At 32.0% G+C, this 15,652-nt stretch overlaps 1 long non-coding RNA gene across 1 annotated transcript; it reads left to right on the plus strand.

Annotated features, from left to right (window-relative positions):
- The first annotated feature begins 3,840 nt into the window (after positions 1 to 3,840).
- On the plus strand, positions 3,841 to 4,854 carry LOC139898273 (uncharacterized). Its single transcript, XR_011776941.1, has 4 exons — positions 3,841 to 3,935; positions 4,053 to 4,132; positions 4,296 to 4,363; positions 4,473 to 4,854. It is a non-coding gene; the product is annotated as an uncharacterized lncRNA (long non-coding RNA).
- The last annotated feature ends 10,798 nt before the right edge of the window (positions 4,855 to 15,652 follow it).

Here is a 15,652-nt window from a genome sequence, read left to right on the forward strand (position 1 = left end):
TAAAAAAACAGTATATATATAAAATTAAGATAGTTTTTAGATATACCAACTATTGTTTACTAACTATTTTATCCATATTGTATAAGGCTATGAAATTGGGTAAGTGTTAGTATAAAAAATGTGCTACATCTGAATTAAGAAAAGGTATATCAGTAGTTAATCCTTGATAACCACTAAATAAGCAGCCATGACACAAGTTGCTACTCAACTTTATCTTACCTGGTAACTTCAGATTTGATATTTAGTAGGCATTAGTAGAGTCTGAACATGGGACACATTGTAAAAAAAAATTAGCTCTTCTGAGAGGGCATGACTAACATCGCAAAAACTACACAAATCAAGTAACCAAATAAAAATCATACGGTGTACACAACGAAACTACCTTAAGAGGCTTGAAAGGATAATCATGAGGGAAAAGAACTGAAACAATAAACTCGCCTAAAACCTACAAATGCTACTCACTTTTATCACATTTTTCTGAGTCATGCAGCGTTAGAAGTAAAAAAAAAAATTAGATATATACATGCCTGACGGAATTGCTCGATGTTGCAGGTGGGTAAGTTCGGTTGCACGACAATTGTAAAACCAACATATAGTTTTGTATTTAGAAAACAGGTTGGCTCTGGACAAATTATTAAACAAATGTTTTAGCTTCACAACCGAATGTACATGCTAAGTAAGAAGTAAAATAGTTCATAAAAAGCGCAAAACTAATTATTTGTAAATAATGTACTTACAGAAAATTTTCCCTTACTACAAAGTCATAGGTTCTCATTTATTGTTGAAACACTATATGTCAATAGAAAACGCCTTAAAATCAAGTGTTTGATATTATGCAATGAAAACAAAAATTTTAATAATATTTATCAAAGTGTAGCATACTTAATAAAAATGCAATAGAATAAGATAGATTCTAACCTTGTAGATCTGACAGATAGTGAGCAACAATTTAAATGTTGCAAAACATTCTTTGAACACTATAAATGTTACCTTTATAAGAATGTAAGGAATGAATGATGCTAGTAGTTGAACTATCCAAGACCAAACTATTTGACGGGGTTGATGATTAAATGCTTCAGAACAAAGGTAATGTTCGAGAGATTAGAGTAGCTCGTCCTTTTTGTATCATGAGTTCTCCTCTCAACATCCTTGCTTTTTTTTTTGTTGCTAAATTATTAACTGAATCTGGAGATACATACGGTTAAAATAAAAAAGAACAATACTTGAGATAATCACCTGTATAATGAAAGCTAATTTTGTCAAATGGAGATAATCACCTTTAACAATTGATCATAAAAAGAACTGTACAATGGATGCAAAATTCACTAAAGCATTTCATCGAACACATCGTGTGCAGTATAGCCTAGTAGCTTCTTGTACAAAAAACTAACTACAATAAGCTTATTAAATAAAAAACGGAACACATTGATACAAAATGATAAACATATATACATGTTAATCACAGAATTAATGCAAACAGCAGATAGAAAACACAATTCAAATTGATTAATTATATACCTTATACAAAAACGCAATTAAAAATACACAGATCAATTGAGCGTATTAAATTGATCGTCAATATAAATTAAATATATAATCATCTAAAAATACCTTGAAATCGCTTCAAAAGTTAGAAAACCTTAAAAATTGTGATTGTAAACACATCTTAAAGAAAATCCTAAAAATCGTTACCTGTTGTGATAACCACGAACACCCTAATCACAGAACACGGACAGTTAAGGAAAACCGTTGGGTATCCTCTTCCCAATCGATTCGAAACCCTAATTAAGAATTTGTCGTTAATATATAAAATTTGTACGGTATTGTCGAGAAAAACATGAAGGATTCATTGGTGGTAGTTGTGTCACCTAATACGGCGGGATGAACACACAATCGAAGGTGAAAAGGATCTGGTGGTTTTTTTTTTAAGAGAGAGAGAGAGACAGAAAAATGGGAAGATTAAGTTGAGCGACCGTAATAAAAACTGATTCAAAGGGGTTTTGAAGGACACGTGTTTTTTTCTTATAATTTTGAGGATTAATCTACGTTTAATCACAAAATTTGAAAGACTAATTAGTCTCTAAGCTGATGACACGTCGGATTAACCTTACCGATTTATGTATGTACAAAACATTCTTTGAACACTATAAATGTTACCTTTATAAGAATGTAAGGAATGAATGATGCTAGTAGTTGAACTATCCAAGACAAAACTATTTGATGGGGTTGATGATTAAATGCTTCAGAACAAAGGTAATGTTCGAGAGATTAGAGTAGCTCGTCCTTTTTGTATCATGAGTTCTCCTCTCAACATCCTTGCTTCTTTTTTGCTAAATTATTAACTGAATCTGGAGATACATACGATTAAAATAAAAAAGAACAATACTTGAGATAATCACCTGTATAATGAAAGCAAATTTTGTCAAATGGAGATAATCACCTTTAACAATTGATCATAAAAAGAACTGTACAATGGATGCAAAATTCACTAAAGCATTTCATCGAACACATCGTGTGCAGTATAGCCTAGTAGCTTCTTGTACAAAAAACTAACTACAATAAACTTATTAAATAAAAAACGGAACACATTGATACAAAATGATAAACATATAAACATGTTAATCACAGAATTAATGCAAACAGCAGATAGAAAACACAATTCAAATTGATTAATTATATACCTTATACAAAAACGCAATTAAAAATACACAGATCAATTGAGCGTATTAAATTGACCGTCAATATAAATTAAATATATAATCATCTAAAAATACCTTGAAATCGCTTCAAAAGTTAGAAAACCTTAAAAATTGTGATTGTAAACACATCTTAAAGAAAATCCTAAAAATCGTTACCTGTTGTGATAACCACGAACACCCTAATCACAGAACACGGACAGTTAAGGAAAACTTCCCAATCGATTCGAAACCCTAATTAAGAATTTGTCGTTAATATATAAAATTTGTACGGTATTGTCGAGAAAAACATGAAGGATTCATTGGTGGTAGTTGTGTCACCTAATACGGCGGGATGAACACACAATCGAAGGTGAAAAGGATCTGGTGGTTTTTTTTTTTGAAGAGAGAGAGAGAGAGAGACAGAAAAATGGGAAGATTAAGTTGAGCGACCGTAAGAAGATAGATAGATAGAATAGATAGATAGATAGAAAATACGGTAGAAGAAGTTAAAATAAACAATACGGTGTATAAGAAGAAGAAACAAATACGAGTATCACTCTTTCACTCTCACTCTGTCATTACGCAACCAAATCATCTCTGCCCTAATTCACGAAAACCCTAAAAAACCCCAACAAATTCAACAATCGACATAACCAGTAACAAGAATTCTTTAGCGCCATTTGTAAGATCGAAGCAATAATGAATTCTTCATACAATCGCTACTTAGCACATGTTCGTTTTTCTTATTTCTTCAACGCTTTTCATCAGCGTTTTCCTTATTTCTTCAGTGCATATTCACCAAGATCTTCGAGGTACTTCTTTTATGTAAGTACTCAATTTTTTTAACGTCATCAGAATAAGGAAAATTCTTCGCTGATCTTGCTGACCCATTTGGTTTGTCATAGCATGTCTTCGCTGTATGGTTTTGATAGAAATTTGTGATATTTTGTTCATTTGTGTATTGACATTATAGCTGATGTTTTTTATTCTATCTAAGGATCTATCTCAATTTCATTATTTGTAACCTTTTCTCAATTTATGAAACCCGTGCTGAAGAATCTCGCTAAATCAATGTTTCATCTAAGGATCTATCTCAATTTCATTATTTGTAACCTTTTCTCAATTTATGAAACCCGTGCTGAAGAATCTCTCTAAATCAATGTTTCGATTTATGAAACTTGATTTTTTTCCCTTGATTTTTCATGTGTATATGTAGAGGTAGTGATGGTTATGACAAAGAAAGTGACGACGGAAAAAGTTTTCTTTTCTTCAATAAATCATTATTTTGTTACAGTCTGTTACAATTTGCTCGCTAGGGTTTTTCATTTGTTAGCTTTTTGAATATACTTTGATCACATGTGTATATAAAATTAGGAGTTTAAGGCTGTGGATATTATTATAAATCGTGATTGTGACTTGGAAGATGAAGAATTTACAGATGTTGCATCTATAAGGTTAGTAGCACTATGTCCAGGGTTTTCTTGCATGTATGTAAAGTTTGGGGAATGTAGAGGTAGTAACTATTGCACTATTTTTTTTATATATGCGTATGAAGTGTTTGATGAAATGACCAAAAGAATAACTTTAACTTACATTCATTGTGATTTTCGTTCTCAGCAAATGAAGCTACACCAATAATTTGTATTTTCTTCGCTGATGGTTCTTTCTTATGGTGCAACTTTAAGGTATTTGAATTATTAATTTGGTAATCTATATAACTTACAACGTACATAATTGTTTTTGAAGAAATAAAGATGATAAATTGATGTTTTTTTTAATATGATATGATGCAAGGTGCTGATAGTTTGTTGGCCTACAATTAGAATTTTCGCAAGAACATTCGGTCTACAAATTCTACGAACAATGATCACATTGACGAAAAGCGTTGAGTCGTTTTTTTTTTTTGTTTTTTTTTTATTTTTTTTATGGCACTTGTCTCCAATCGTATTCATTCAAGCTTCTTTGTATGAACAAAGTCTTATATAGACTGTTTACCATGAGAGTTAATGACTTCTTACTATGAATGGTTTTGAAAAGTATAAGAGTTGGGCAAACGTATATCATTTTCATTGGCATGCTTGGGTTTTGCATGATAAAAGAGATTTGGTGGAAGATGTCCTTGCAACAAAACTATATTCTGCTTACATATGATGATAAGGATGATGACTGGATGCTTGTGGGAGATGTTTCGTGGGAGTAAGTACATAATTGTATAAACTATACGAAATTTTTTCCTATATAACCAATCACCTTAACATTTATGTGGTTAAACACATATTTAAACCAGTGAATAGAATAATCTTAAAAAGTATAGAAGAGAATAATTGCTCCGTATAAGTTAAAAATCCAAGCTCAATAAAGATTATGTTTTTACATGGAGGAGTCCTATCGGTGGGGTCATTTAAGTCTTGGGACAGAGGGCAAGTTCAGAAAAAGCTTAATACAGTACCTATTATTTTTGGGTCATAGGGGTCAGCTGACCTCACTTGCACCCACTTACATCCGCCCCCCTGTCTGGACCCATTTATGGTTATTTTGTGCATATAGATTCACTTTGATATGGTTTTTAGTTTTGAAGTCATTTTATTAGTCATTTTTTATGTCTTTTTAATTAACCCGTGAATTCACGGGTCTTTAAACTAGTTTGACCCATTTTGATACGTTCTCATTCTGAGTTTATTTAAAATTAGTTATTTATATTGTATGTTGTTATAGCAGATATTGTTTGTGATATATCATTTAAGTTGGAAGAATTGTTGTTTTTGATAGAAATTTGTGATGTTTTGTTCATTTTGGTATTGACGTTATAGCTAATGTTTTTGACCCATTGTGATATGTTTTCATTTTGAGTGTATTTTAAAAATAGTTATTTGAATTGCATGTTGTTATAGCATGTATGGCTTGTGATATATCATTTAAGTTGAAAGAATTGTTATTTTAATATAAATTTGTGATATTTTGTTCATTTTGGTATTGACGTTATAGCACATGTTTGTGATATTTTGTGATGGAAGTCTTCTTTCCAGATTTTCATAACAATTTGGAAGAAAGTGGTGTCTTAATTCTAAGCAGGTTTGGTGTGGGTGATAACGAAGGAATGTAATCAACTTTGAAGCATAACTTTTTTTTTTTTTTTTAAAAGCAAGGAAAAAATAACATAAATACTCACAGAATACATCAAGATTGGGCCACCTATACACTGTTACATTAGGCTAGCACAGAAAACAGAATCGACAATGCACAAGAAGTACATACACCAACACAGCTTCATAAACAAGGAATTACACCAACACAGATTCATATAACAAGGTAATGAGAAGGGTTTGTAAGCCAAATGTGCCAATCTATACTCTTTCCTTTGAGCCTTTTAGAGATCCAATCGTACGAGATGACTTGTAGCTTGTTTAGCAACACCGGAACGCACGAACCTTTACACTTAAAAACCTTCATGTTGCGATTCTTCCAAAGATAGTATACACAAATTCACTTGACGGCTTGCCAAATTTTTGAACCTATAGCCGACATAGGTTGAGAAGAGATGTTACGAAGAAGCTCATTTAGACTATAGCTAGAGATGTTGCCAAAATTCCACCACTTGAAAACTCGAGACCAAACGTCCAAAGAAAAATTGCAAGCAACCAAGGAATGATCTACCGTCTCAATGCTATCATCACAAACGGGGCAACGGGTACTATGAAGATCGATACCCCTTTTATCAAGTTCAACCCGTACCGGAATTCTTTTTTTCAACACTCTCCACACGAATACCTCAACTTTTTTTGGCACTAAGTTATTTCTTAAAGTTTCCTGGTTAGCGGATGAATATGTAGGAAAGGATTACGAATACCTCAACTTTGAAGCATAACTTTAAGCTTAGTTTTTATTTCTATGCTTGATTAACAAAAGGATTACAGAACTAATGTATTGTTTATTATTGTGTAGTTATTTGAAGTTGAAATGTACATTGCGTGATGAATATGCACAACAGATGCAACACATTATGTAGCTGGAAACGATCAAGAAGATGTTGTTGTGCTAATTCATTTTGAAAAAATAAATTACTTAAAAGGTAGACTTAATATAAATTTGATGAATAACCTCTTTTTTAGTTATATACACATCTAATTAATGTTACTACATGTCAACTTTTGATGATTGTTTGTTTTCACAGTTGCAAGACAGTGTGCTATCAGGGATGCTTTCTATGGTACAACTATTTATTGATCCTGATTTGCTCGAAGTTATGGATTTCAAAGAATTTTTGAGTTTGAGAGTTACTACTGTTTCATCTTTTCAAGGTGCAAGTAACTTTCCATCCAAGGTTCGGTCTGTTGCTAAAAGTTTTGGATATTCAGAATTATTCATAACTGTCACTTCGAATTCAAATTGGCCTAGAATTCTCACTTTCTTAAAAAATAAGAATATAAGAGCCGAGGACAAACATGATATCTTATGTAGACTGTTTAAAGTAAAGCTTAATAGCCTGATAAAGATTTAAAAGAGAATCATGTGTTTGGAGAGCTTGAAACAGGTACTAATAATGCTTTTTTTTATTAGATATTAAATATATATTCACTATTTGTCAAACTTTTTGATATTTAAATTTCAGTCTTCTTTTTTACTATTTCATTGCAGTTGTATACACAATGGAATCTCAATTATGTAGCCTCCCACATGCATACATTTGTATGTTTTTGAAATCTACTTTTAAGTGGTTGAACTTGACAAGTAATGATCTTGCAACTACAAAGAAAAAGATGTGATGATTTTGGAAAGTAATGAATTCTTACTATCGTTTTCCTTTCATTTGTTAAGGTTTTGTATCTTAAGACTATGCTTTTGATTTGTAGTTTTTCATTGTGGCTGTTTTCAGCATTCGGTAAAATATTGTTGTTTTATGATGAATTATGCTATTTTATCTACATGTTTTGGTTATATAAGATCCACATCATGGTTAAATATCAATTGTCAAATATAACATATCACCCAATAATGTTTCCTTTAAAATTCTGTAATTTCACGAGTCTTTTCACTAGTATAATATAATATAATATAATATAATATAATATAATATAATATAATATAATATAAGCTATTAAAAATAAGTCACTTGCAGATATTTTACACATACATGCAAAAGGAAAGACATCAAATGATAATATAAATGAAGAAGTAAAGAATGTGTCTTCTTCATGATAGAGTTAAAGGTATATATTCAATTCCATTTCTTGCAAGTAACATAAGCAAGTCATTAGGCTTTTTGAAAGGTTAATATTCCGTACTAAACATATGCTTAACTTCTTTTCATTAATAAAAACTGATTATTAACATTATCTTTAGGTACATTTAGTTCGAGGGATTTTGAGGAATTTACATTTCAAAACCCATAATATCAAGTTCGGTTAGAGAATTTCAAGTGACTAGGGATTTTAAATCTCATGATTATGAAATTTCAAAATCTGGATTTATAAATCCGTTAATTATCATCCTTCACGTTTACTATTACGTTAAACGCTTGGTTTTATGCTTTACGCTTACATTTTACGTTTTTGTTATACGTTACTTTTTATTTTTTATTTTACGTTTACGTTTTGCAAATTTTTACATATTACGTTTGCGTTTTACGATTACGTTTTATGTTCACGTAGACTTCTTTCATTTTATGTTTTACTTTTACGTCTTACAAATCTCGGGATTTTAATCTCGGGATTTTAAGCCCTTGAGCCAAACACATGATAGAATTTTAAATCGTGTGATTTCAATTATTTGGAGGTTTAAAATCCTAGTATTTCAAATCTTCGAATCAAAACCTTACATTTAATTATACTTTGGGAAAAAAAATTCATATTTACCTTATCAGAAAATCATTATTATTTTAGATTAAAATAATATTATTTATATTTTTAGAAATTACATTATCAGATAAAATTTTATTCTTGATAGAGAAGACTGTATTATAACCTCATTATTATCCAATATGCTATGCTATTAGACAAACTAGCGAAGGAAGCTCGCGCATTGTATCGGATATAATGCGATTTCTTTTGCATTTATCAAATTAAATGTCACATTGGCTCTATTAATCAAGTTAATAACAAGTGTCGATTTATTGGCTGTCGCTTAGAGCCTAAACTGAACTCCATGCAGGTTTAAAACCAATGGAAATTTAATTCTACCATTTCATGACGTCTCACCCGTTTTTTAACCTACTTATTGGCCGGAGGTCCATTCGAAAGCAATCTCTTTATCCAGAGAATATTGAGAGGGAGAAGTTTCTCTACTCTTTATTCTAGGATAAACGAAGAATTATCTACACATTACATCCCTCATATCCTACTTATGTGAGATTGGGTTTTGTTATTGTTGTTGTAAATTAAATTTCATAAATTTAATCCGAATTAACTCTCAAAAATTAGAATGAGACCCGAGTGACACATTCATTTTGTAATCTCTTTTGTGTGGGTTCTTTTCATCATTTTGATTGAAGGGCTCATACTATGTTAATGATAATTTTCTTTTTGCCGAAAAAATGTCAAATATAAAAATAAAATAGGGAAAAGTTTGAGATCCAAGGAGCGCTTCTCAGCCCTTGAATCATTTTCAATCGATGAACCGGATTAAACAAAGAAATAACACTAGGAAGGTAGTATCATCATTTTACATGTTCTAAACAAAAACACATACAGTGAAAAACTTAAACTCGTAACAACGATGGAGACGATGGCGATTTAACCCTAAACCCTACGCGATTCAATCCAATTGCTTCTGAACTTTCGGCGAACATCATTCACGTAATCTTCTGAACTTCCGGCGAACTTTATTCACTCCGATCGTCATTTATCACAACGTCATATCACTGTATTCGGTTACTCAGGCGAATTGCTTGATCGTTTCACTACGGGGAATCAAATTGTCCAATCAATTAATCAATGGAACCAGAATACGAAGCAATGGAGCCAGAAAACAAATCAATTGAACTAGAAATTATAGAAAGCAAAGGATCTGGTGGTTTTTTTTTTTGAAGAGAGAGAGAGAGAGAGACAGGAAAATGGGAAGATTAAGTTGAGCGACCGTAAGAAGATAGATAGATAGAATAGATAGATAGATAGAAAATACGGTAGAAGAAGTTAAAATAAACAATACGGTGTATAAGAAGAAGAAACAAATACGAGTATCACTCTTTCACTCTCACTCTGTCATTACGCAACCAAATCATCTCTGCCCTAATTCACGAAAACCCTAAAAAACCCCAACAAATTCAACAATCGACATAACCAGTAACAAGAATTCTTTAGCGCCATTTGTAAGATCGAAGCAATAATGAATTCTTCATACAATCGCTACTTAGCACATGTTCGTTTTTCTTATTTCTTCAACGCTTTTCATCAGCGTTTTCCTTATTTCTTCAGTGCATATTCACTAAGATCTTCGAGGTACTTCTTTTATGTAAGTACTCAATTTTTTTAACGTCATCAGAGTAAGGAAAATTCTTCGCTGATCTTGCTGACCCATTTGGTTTGTCATAGCATGTCTTCGCTGTATGGTTTTGATAGAAATTTGTGATATTTTGTTCATTTGTGTATTGACATTATAGCTGATGTTTTTTATTCTATCTAAGGATCTATCTCAATTTCATTATTTGTAACCTTTTCTCAATTTATGAAACCCGTGCTGAAGAATCTCGCTAAATCAATGTTTCATCTAAGGATCTATCTCAATTTCATTATTTGTAACCTTTTCTCAATTTATGAAACCCGTGCTGAAGAATCTCTCTAAATCAATGTTTCGATTTATGAAACTTGATTTTTTTCCCTTGATTTTTCATGTGTATATGTAGAGGTAGTGATGGTTATGACAAAGAAAGTGACGACGGAAAAAGTTTTCTTTTCTTCAATAAATCATTATTTTGTTACAGTCTGTTACAATTTGCTCGCTAGGGTTTTTCATTTGTTAGCTTTTTGAATATACTTTGATCACATGTGTATATAAAATTAGGAGTTTAAGGCTGTGGATATTATTATAAATCGTGATTGTGACTTGGAAGATGAAGAATTTACAGATGTTGCATCTATAAGGTTAGTAGCACTATGTCCAGGGTTTTCTTGCATGTATGTAAAGTTTGGGGAATGTAGAGGTAGTAACTATTGCACTATTTTTTTTATATATGCGTATGAAGAAACGTTTAGTCCGGTGGCAAAGATCACAACAATTCGAGTTCTACTAGCAAATCTTGGAAGCTGTGGCAGATGGATGTCAAGAATGCTTTCTTACATGGAGAACTTGACAAAAACATTTATATGGAGCAACCAAGAGGATTTGAGAACAAGATACATCCTGAGCTTGTCTGCCAATTAAAGAAGGCACTATATGGCTTGAAGCAGGCTCCAAGAGCTTGGTACGGGAAAATTGGTGAGTTCTTGGTACAAAGTGGTTTTACAGTTGCTCCTTCAGATTCTAGTTTATTTGTGAAACAAGATCAAGGAAAACTAGCCATAGTGCTAGTATATGTGGATGACTTAATTATCACAGGAGATCATTATGAGGAGATTCAAAGAACAAGGGAGAATCTTTCTATCAGATTTCATATGAATGAGCTTGGAGAACTCAAACATTTTATTGGACTCGAAATAGAGCAGAAAAGAGAAGGATTATTTCTGGGACAACAGAAATATGCGCGAGATCTTTTACAAAAGTACGGGATGCTTAATTGCAAACTCATCTCAACTCCTATGGAGCCGAATATAAAACTACGAGCAGATGAAGGAAAAAGTCTTCAAGATGTTACCATGTATCGAAAGTTGGTCGAAAGTCTTATTTATCTCACATTAAGCCGACCAGACATATCTTATGCAGTTGGAGTGGCTAGTCGGTATATGAGCAATCCAAAGAAGCCACACCTTGATGTTGTACGACGCATCTTAAGGTATGTTAAAGGCACTATTAACTTTGGCATTTTATATAAGAGAACAAAAGAATGTCGGGTGACTGGATATTGTGACGCTGATTACGCTGGAGACTATGATACACGACGGTCAACAACTGGATACATGTTTAGTCTTGGATCAGGAGTAATATCATGGTGCAGCAAGAGACAACCAACAGTATCCTTGTCAAGCACTGAAGCAGAATATCGATCGGCAGCATCAACAACACAAGAAATTATGTGGTTGAAGCAACTAATGGAAGATCTTCATCAATCAACAGATTATCAAGTAAAGCTTTTCTGCGATAACCTATCAGCTATACGTCTAGCAGAAAATCCAGTCTTTCATGCGAGAACAAAGCATATAGAAGTGCACTATCACTATGTTCGCGAAAAGGTTCTTGAAGGGGAGATCAATATGGTGCCAACAAAAACAGATGAACAAGTTGCAGATATATTCACCAAGAGTTTAAGTAAACCAAAGTTTGAAAAATTCAGAGAAGCACTTGGAATGGTCTGCAAGTCACCAATAGAAGAAAATTTGCATTGAGGGGGAGTGTTAAAATGCAATGCAAATTTAGATAATATGGAATTAGTAATGTATGTAAATATCTAGATATTAAAATGTAAAAGAAATATCAAGATATTAATGAGGAAAAATCTAGATGTTAAATTGTAAAAATCTAGATATTTTTATGTGGTAAAAATATCTAGATATTTATCCATTGAAAAATCTAGTGTGTAGAAGTTTCCATGGAGTAGTATAAATATGGGTGATGATTTCATTTGTGTGTAAGTTGTGAGAGTGAAATAAGAAGTGAGTTGTGAAGAAGAGAAGGTGTGAGAGTTGTGAGAAAGTGAGAAACGAGTGAGTTTGAGAAAGAACGCTTATAAGTAGCGAGTAGAAAGAAAGTGTGGTGAGTGAGTAATATTGTAATTACATTTTGTATTAATAAAAGTGTTCTTTGTTAAGTTTCCCGATTAAGCCTCGGGTTGTGTTTAAGTTCTTAGTGCACTTGTGTTGTATTTATTATATGGTCGGCTCTGCCGCCTAAGTAATACATGGTCGGTTATACCGCCTAAAGATATATGGTCGACACTGTCGCCTAAGTACATTGTGCACTAAGGATTTATAAAATTAAAGGCTAATCAACGTCAAAGTATTGGTGTAGTGAGTGTAGTATAGTCTGGATCCTCTATAGTGGGTGTGTTGGGCTCGTCAAAGCTTCCAACATACATGCCATTATTATACCTAATCATCCGACTCTTTTGACCTGATAAAGTCGAGTATCATTAATAACACAATAACTCCATAAATTGACATAGAAACATGATTATGACGTTTATAAACAACATTAGCCAATAACATATGCCTGTATGATGGCTAAAAAGAATAATGACTCATACAATATACCAACACAACATATCACTTTGTAAAAACTTGATATGTTCATACATTTTATAACAATTAAGATGGTCAGAAGTCAACTATGTTGACTAAAATATTCAACATAGAGTCACAAATATTTAATGAAAAAAAAAGTTTCCAAAAAGTTGCCTTACTTTTGCAGGATCGAAAATATTCAACATAGAGCCACAATTGATAAATGAAATAGTAAAAAAGGGTTTAAGTTGCTTTAAATCGACTACTAATCTGTAGAACAAATAACAGACATTAATTGAAGAAAACTTTTCAGCCATCAGTATAAAGAAAAGAACAGTTAGACTCATCTGCAATTACAAACATTAAATAGGTGGACTGTTCACTATTTTTGATATGTTAGCAAGCATAATTAAAAAAACAGTATATATATAAAATTAAGATAGTTTTTAGATATACCAACTATTGTTTACTAACTATTTTATCCATATTGTATAAGGCTATGAAATTGGGTAAGTGTTAGTATAAAAAATGTGCTACATCTGAATTAAGAAAAGGTATATCAGTAGTTAATCCTTGATAACCACTAAATAAGCAGCCATGACACAAGTTGCTACTCAACTTTATCTTACCTGGTAACTTCAGATTTGATATTTAGTAGGCATTAGTAGAGTCTGAACATGGGACACATTGTAAAAAAAAATTAGCTCTTCTGAGAGGGCATGACTAACATCGCAAAAACTACACAAATCAAGTAACCAAATAAAAATCATACGGTGTACACAACGAAACTACCTTAAGAGGCTTGAAAGGATAATCATGAGGGAAAAGAACTGAAACAATAAACTCGCCTAAAACCTACAAATGCTACTCACTTTTATCACATTTTTCTGAGTCATGCAGCGTTAGAAGTAAAAAAAAAAATTAGATATATACATGCCTGACGGAATTGCTCGATGTTGCAGGTGGGTAAGTTCGGTTGCACGACAATTGTAAAACCAACATATAGTTTTGTATTTAGAAAACAGGTTGGCTCTGGACAAATTATTAAACAAATGTTTTAGCTTCACAACCGAATGTACATGCTAAGTAAGAAGTAAAATAGTTCATAAAAAGCGCAAAACTAATTATTTGTAAATAATGTACTTACAGAAAATTTTCCCTTACTACAAAGTCATAGGTTCTCATTTATTGTTGAAACACTATATGTCAATAGAAAACGCCTTAAAATCAAGTGTTTGATATTATGCAATGAAAACAAAAATTTTAATAATATTTATCAAAGTGTAGCATACTTAATAAAAATGCAATAGAATAAGATAGATTCTAACCTTGTAGATCTGACAGATAGTGAGCAACAATTTAAATGTTGCAAAACATTCTTTGAACACTATAAATGTTACCTTTATAAGAATGTAAGGAATGAATGATGCTAGTAGTTGAACTATCCAAGACCAAACTATTTGACGGGGTTGATGATTAAATGCTTCAGAACAAAGGTAATGTTCGAGAGATTAGAGTAGCTCGTCCTTTTTGTATCATGAGTTCTCCTCTCAACATCCTTGCTTTTTTTTTTGTTGCTAAATTATTAACTGAATCTGGAGATACATACGGTTAAAATAAAAAAGAACAATACTTGAGATAATCACCTGTATAATGAAAGCAAATTTTGTCAAATGGAGATAATCACCTTTAACAATTGATCATAAAAAGAACTGTACAATGGATGCAAAATTCACTAAAGCATTTCATCGAACACATCGTGTGCAGTATAGCCTAGTAGCTTCTTGTACAAAAAACTAACTACAATAAGCTTATTAAATAAAAAACGGAACACATTGATACAAAATGATAAACATATAAACATGTTAATCACAGAATTAATGCAAACAGCAGATAGAAAACACAATTCAAATTGATTAATTATATACCTTATACAAAAACGCAATTAAAAATACACAGATCAATTGAGCGTATTAAATTGATCGTCAATATAAATTAAATATATAATCATCTAAAAATACCTTGAAATCGCTTCAAAAGTTAGAAAACCTTAAAAATTGTGATTGTAAACACATCTTAAAGAAAATCCTAAAAATCGTTACCTGTTGTGATAACCACGAACACCCTAATCACAGAACACGGACAGTTAAGGAAAACCGTTGGGTATCCTCTTCCCAATCGATTCGAAACCCTAATTAAGAATTTGTCGTTAATATATAAAATTTGTACGGTATTGTCGAGAAAAACATGAAGGATTCATTGGTGGTAGTTGTGTCACCTAATACGGCGGGATGAACACACAATCGAAGGTGAAAAGGATCTGGTGGTTTTTTTTTTAAGAGAGAGAGAGAGACAGAAAAATGGGAAGATTAAGTTGAGCGACCGTAATAAAAACTGATTCAAAGGGGTTTTGAAGGACACGTGTTTTTTTCTTATAATTTTGAGGATTAATCTACGTTTAATCACAAAATTTGAAAGACTAATTAGTCTCTAAGCTGATGACACGTCGGATTAACCTTACCGATTTATGTATGTACAAAACATTCTTTGAACACTATAAATGTTACCTTTATAAGAATGTAAGGAATGAATGATGCTAGTAGTTGAACTATCCAAGACAAAACTATTTGATGGGGTTGATGATTAAATGCTTCAGAACAAAGGTAA

The sequence above is a fragment of the Rutidosis leptorrhynchoides genome, chromosome 3, assembly GCF_046630445.1.
Source record: "Rutidosis leptorrhynchoides isolate AG116_Rl617_1_P2 chromosome 3, CSIRO_AGI_Rlap_v1, whole genome shotgun sequence".
Taxonomy (NCBI): Eukaryota; Viridiplantae; Streptophyta; class Magnoliopsida; order Asterales; family Asteraceae; genus Rutidosis; species Rutidosis leptorrhynchoides.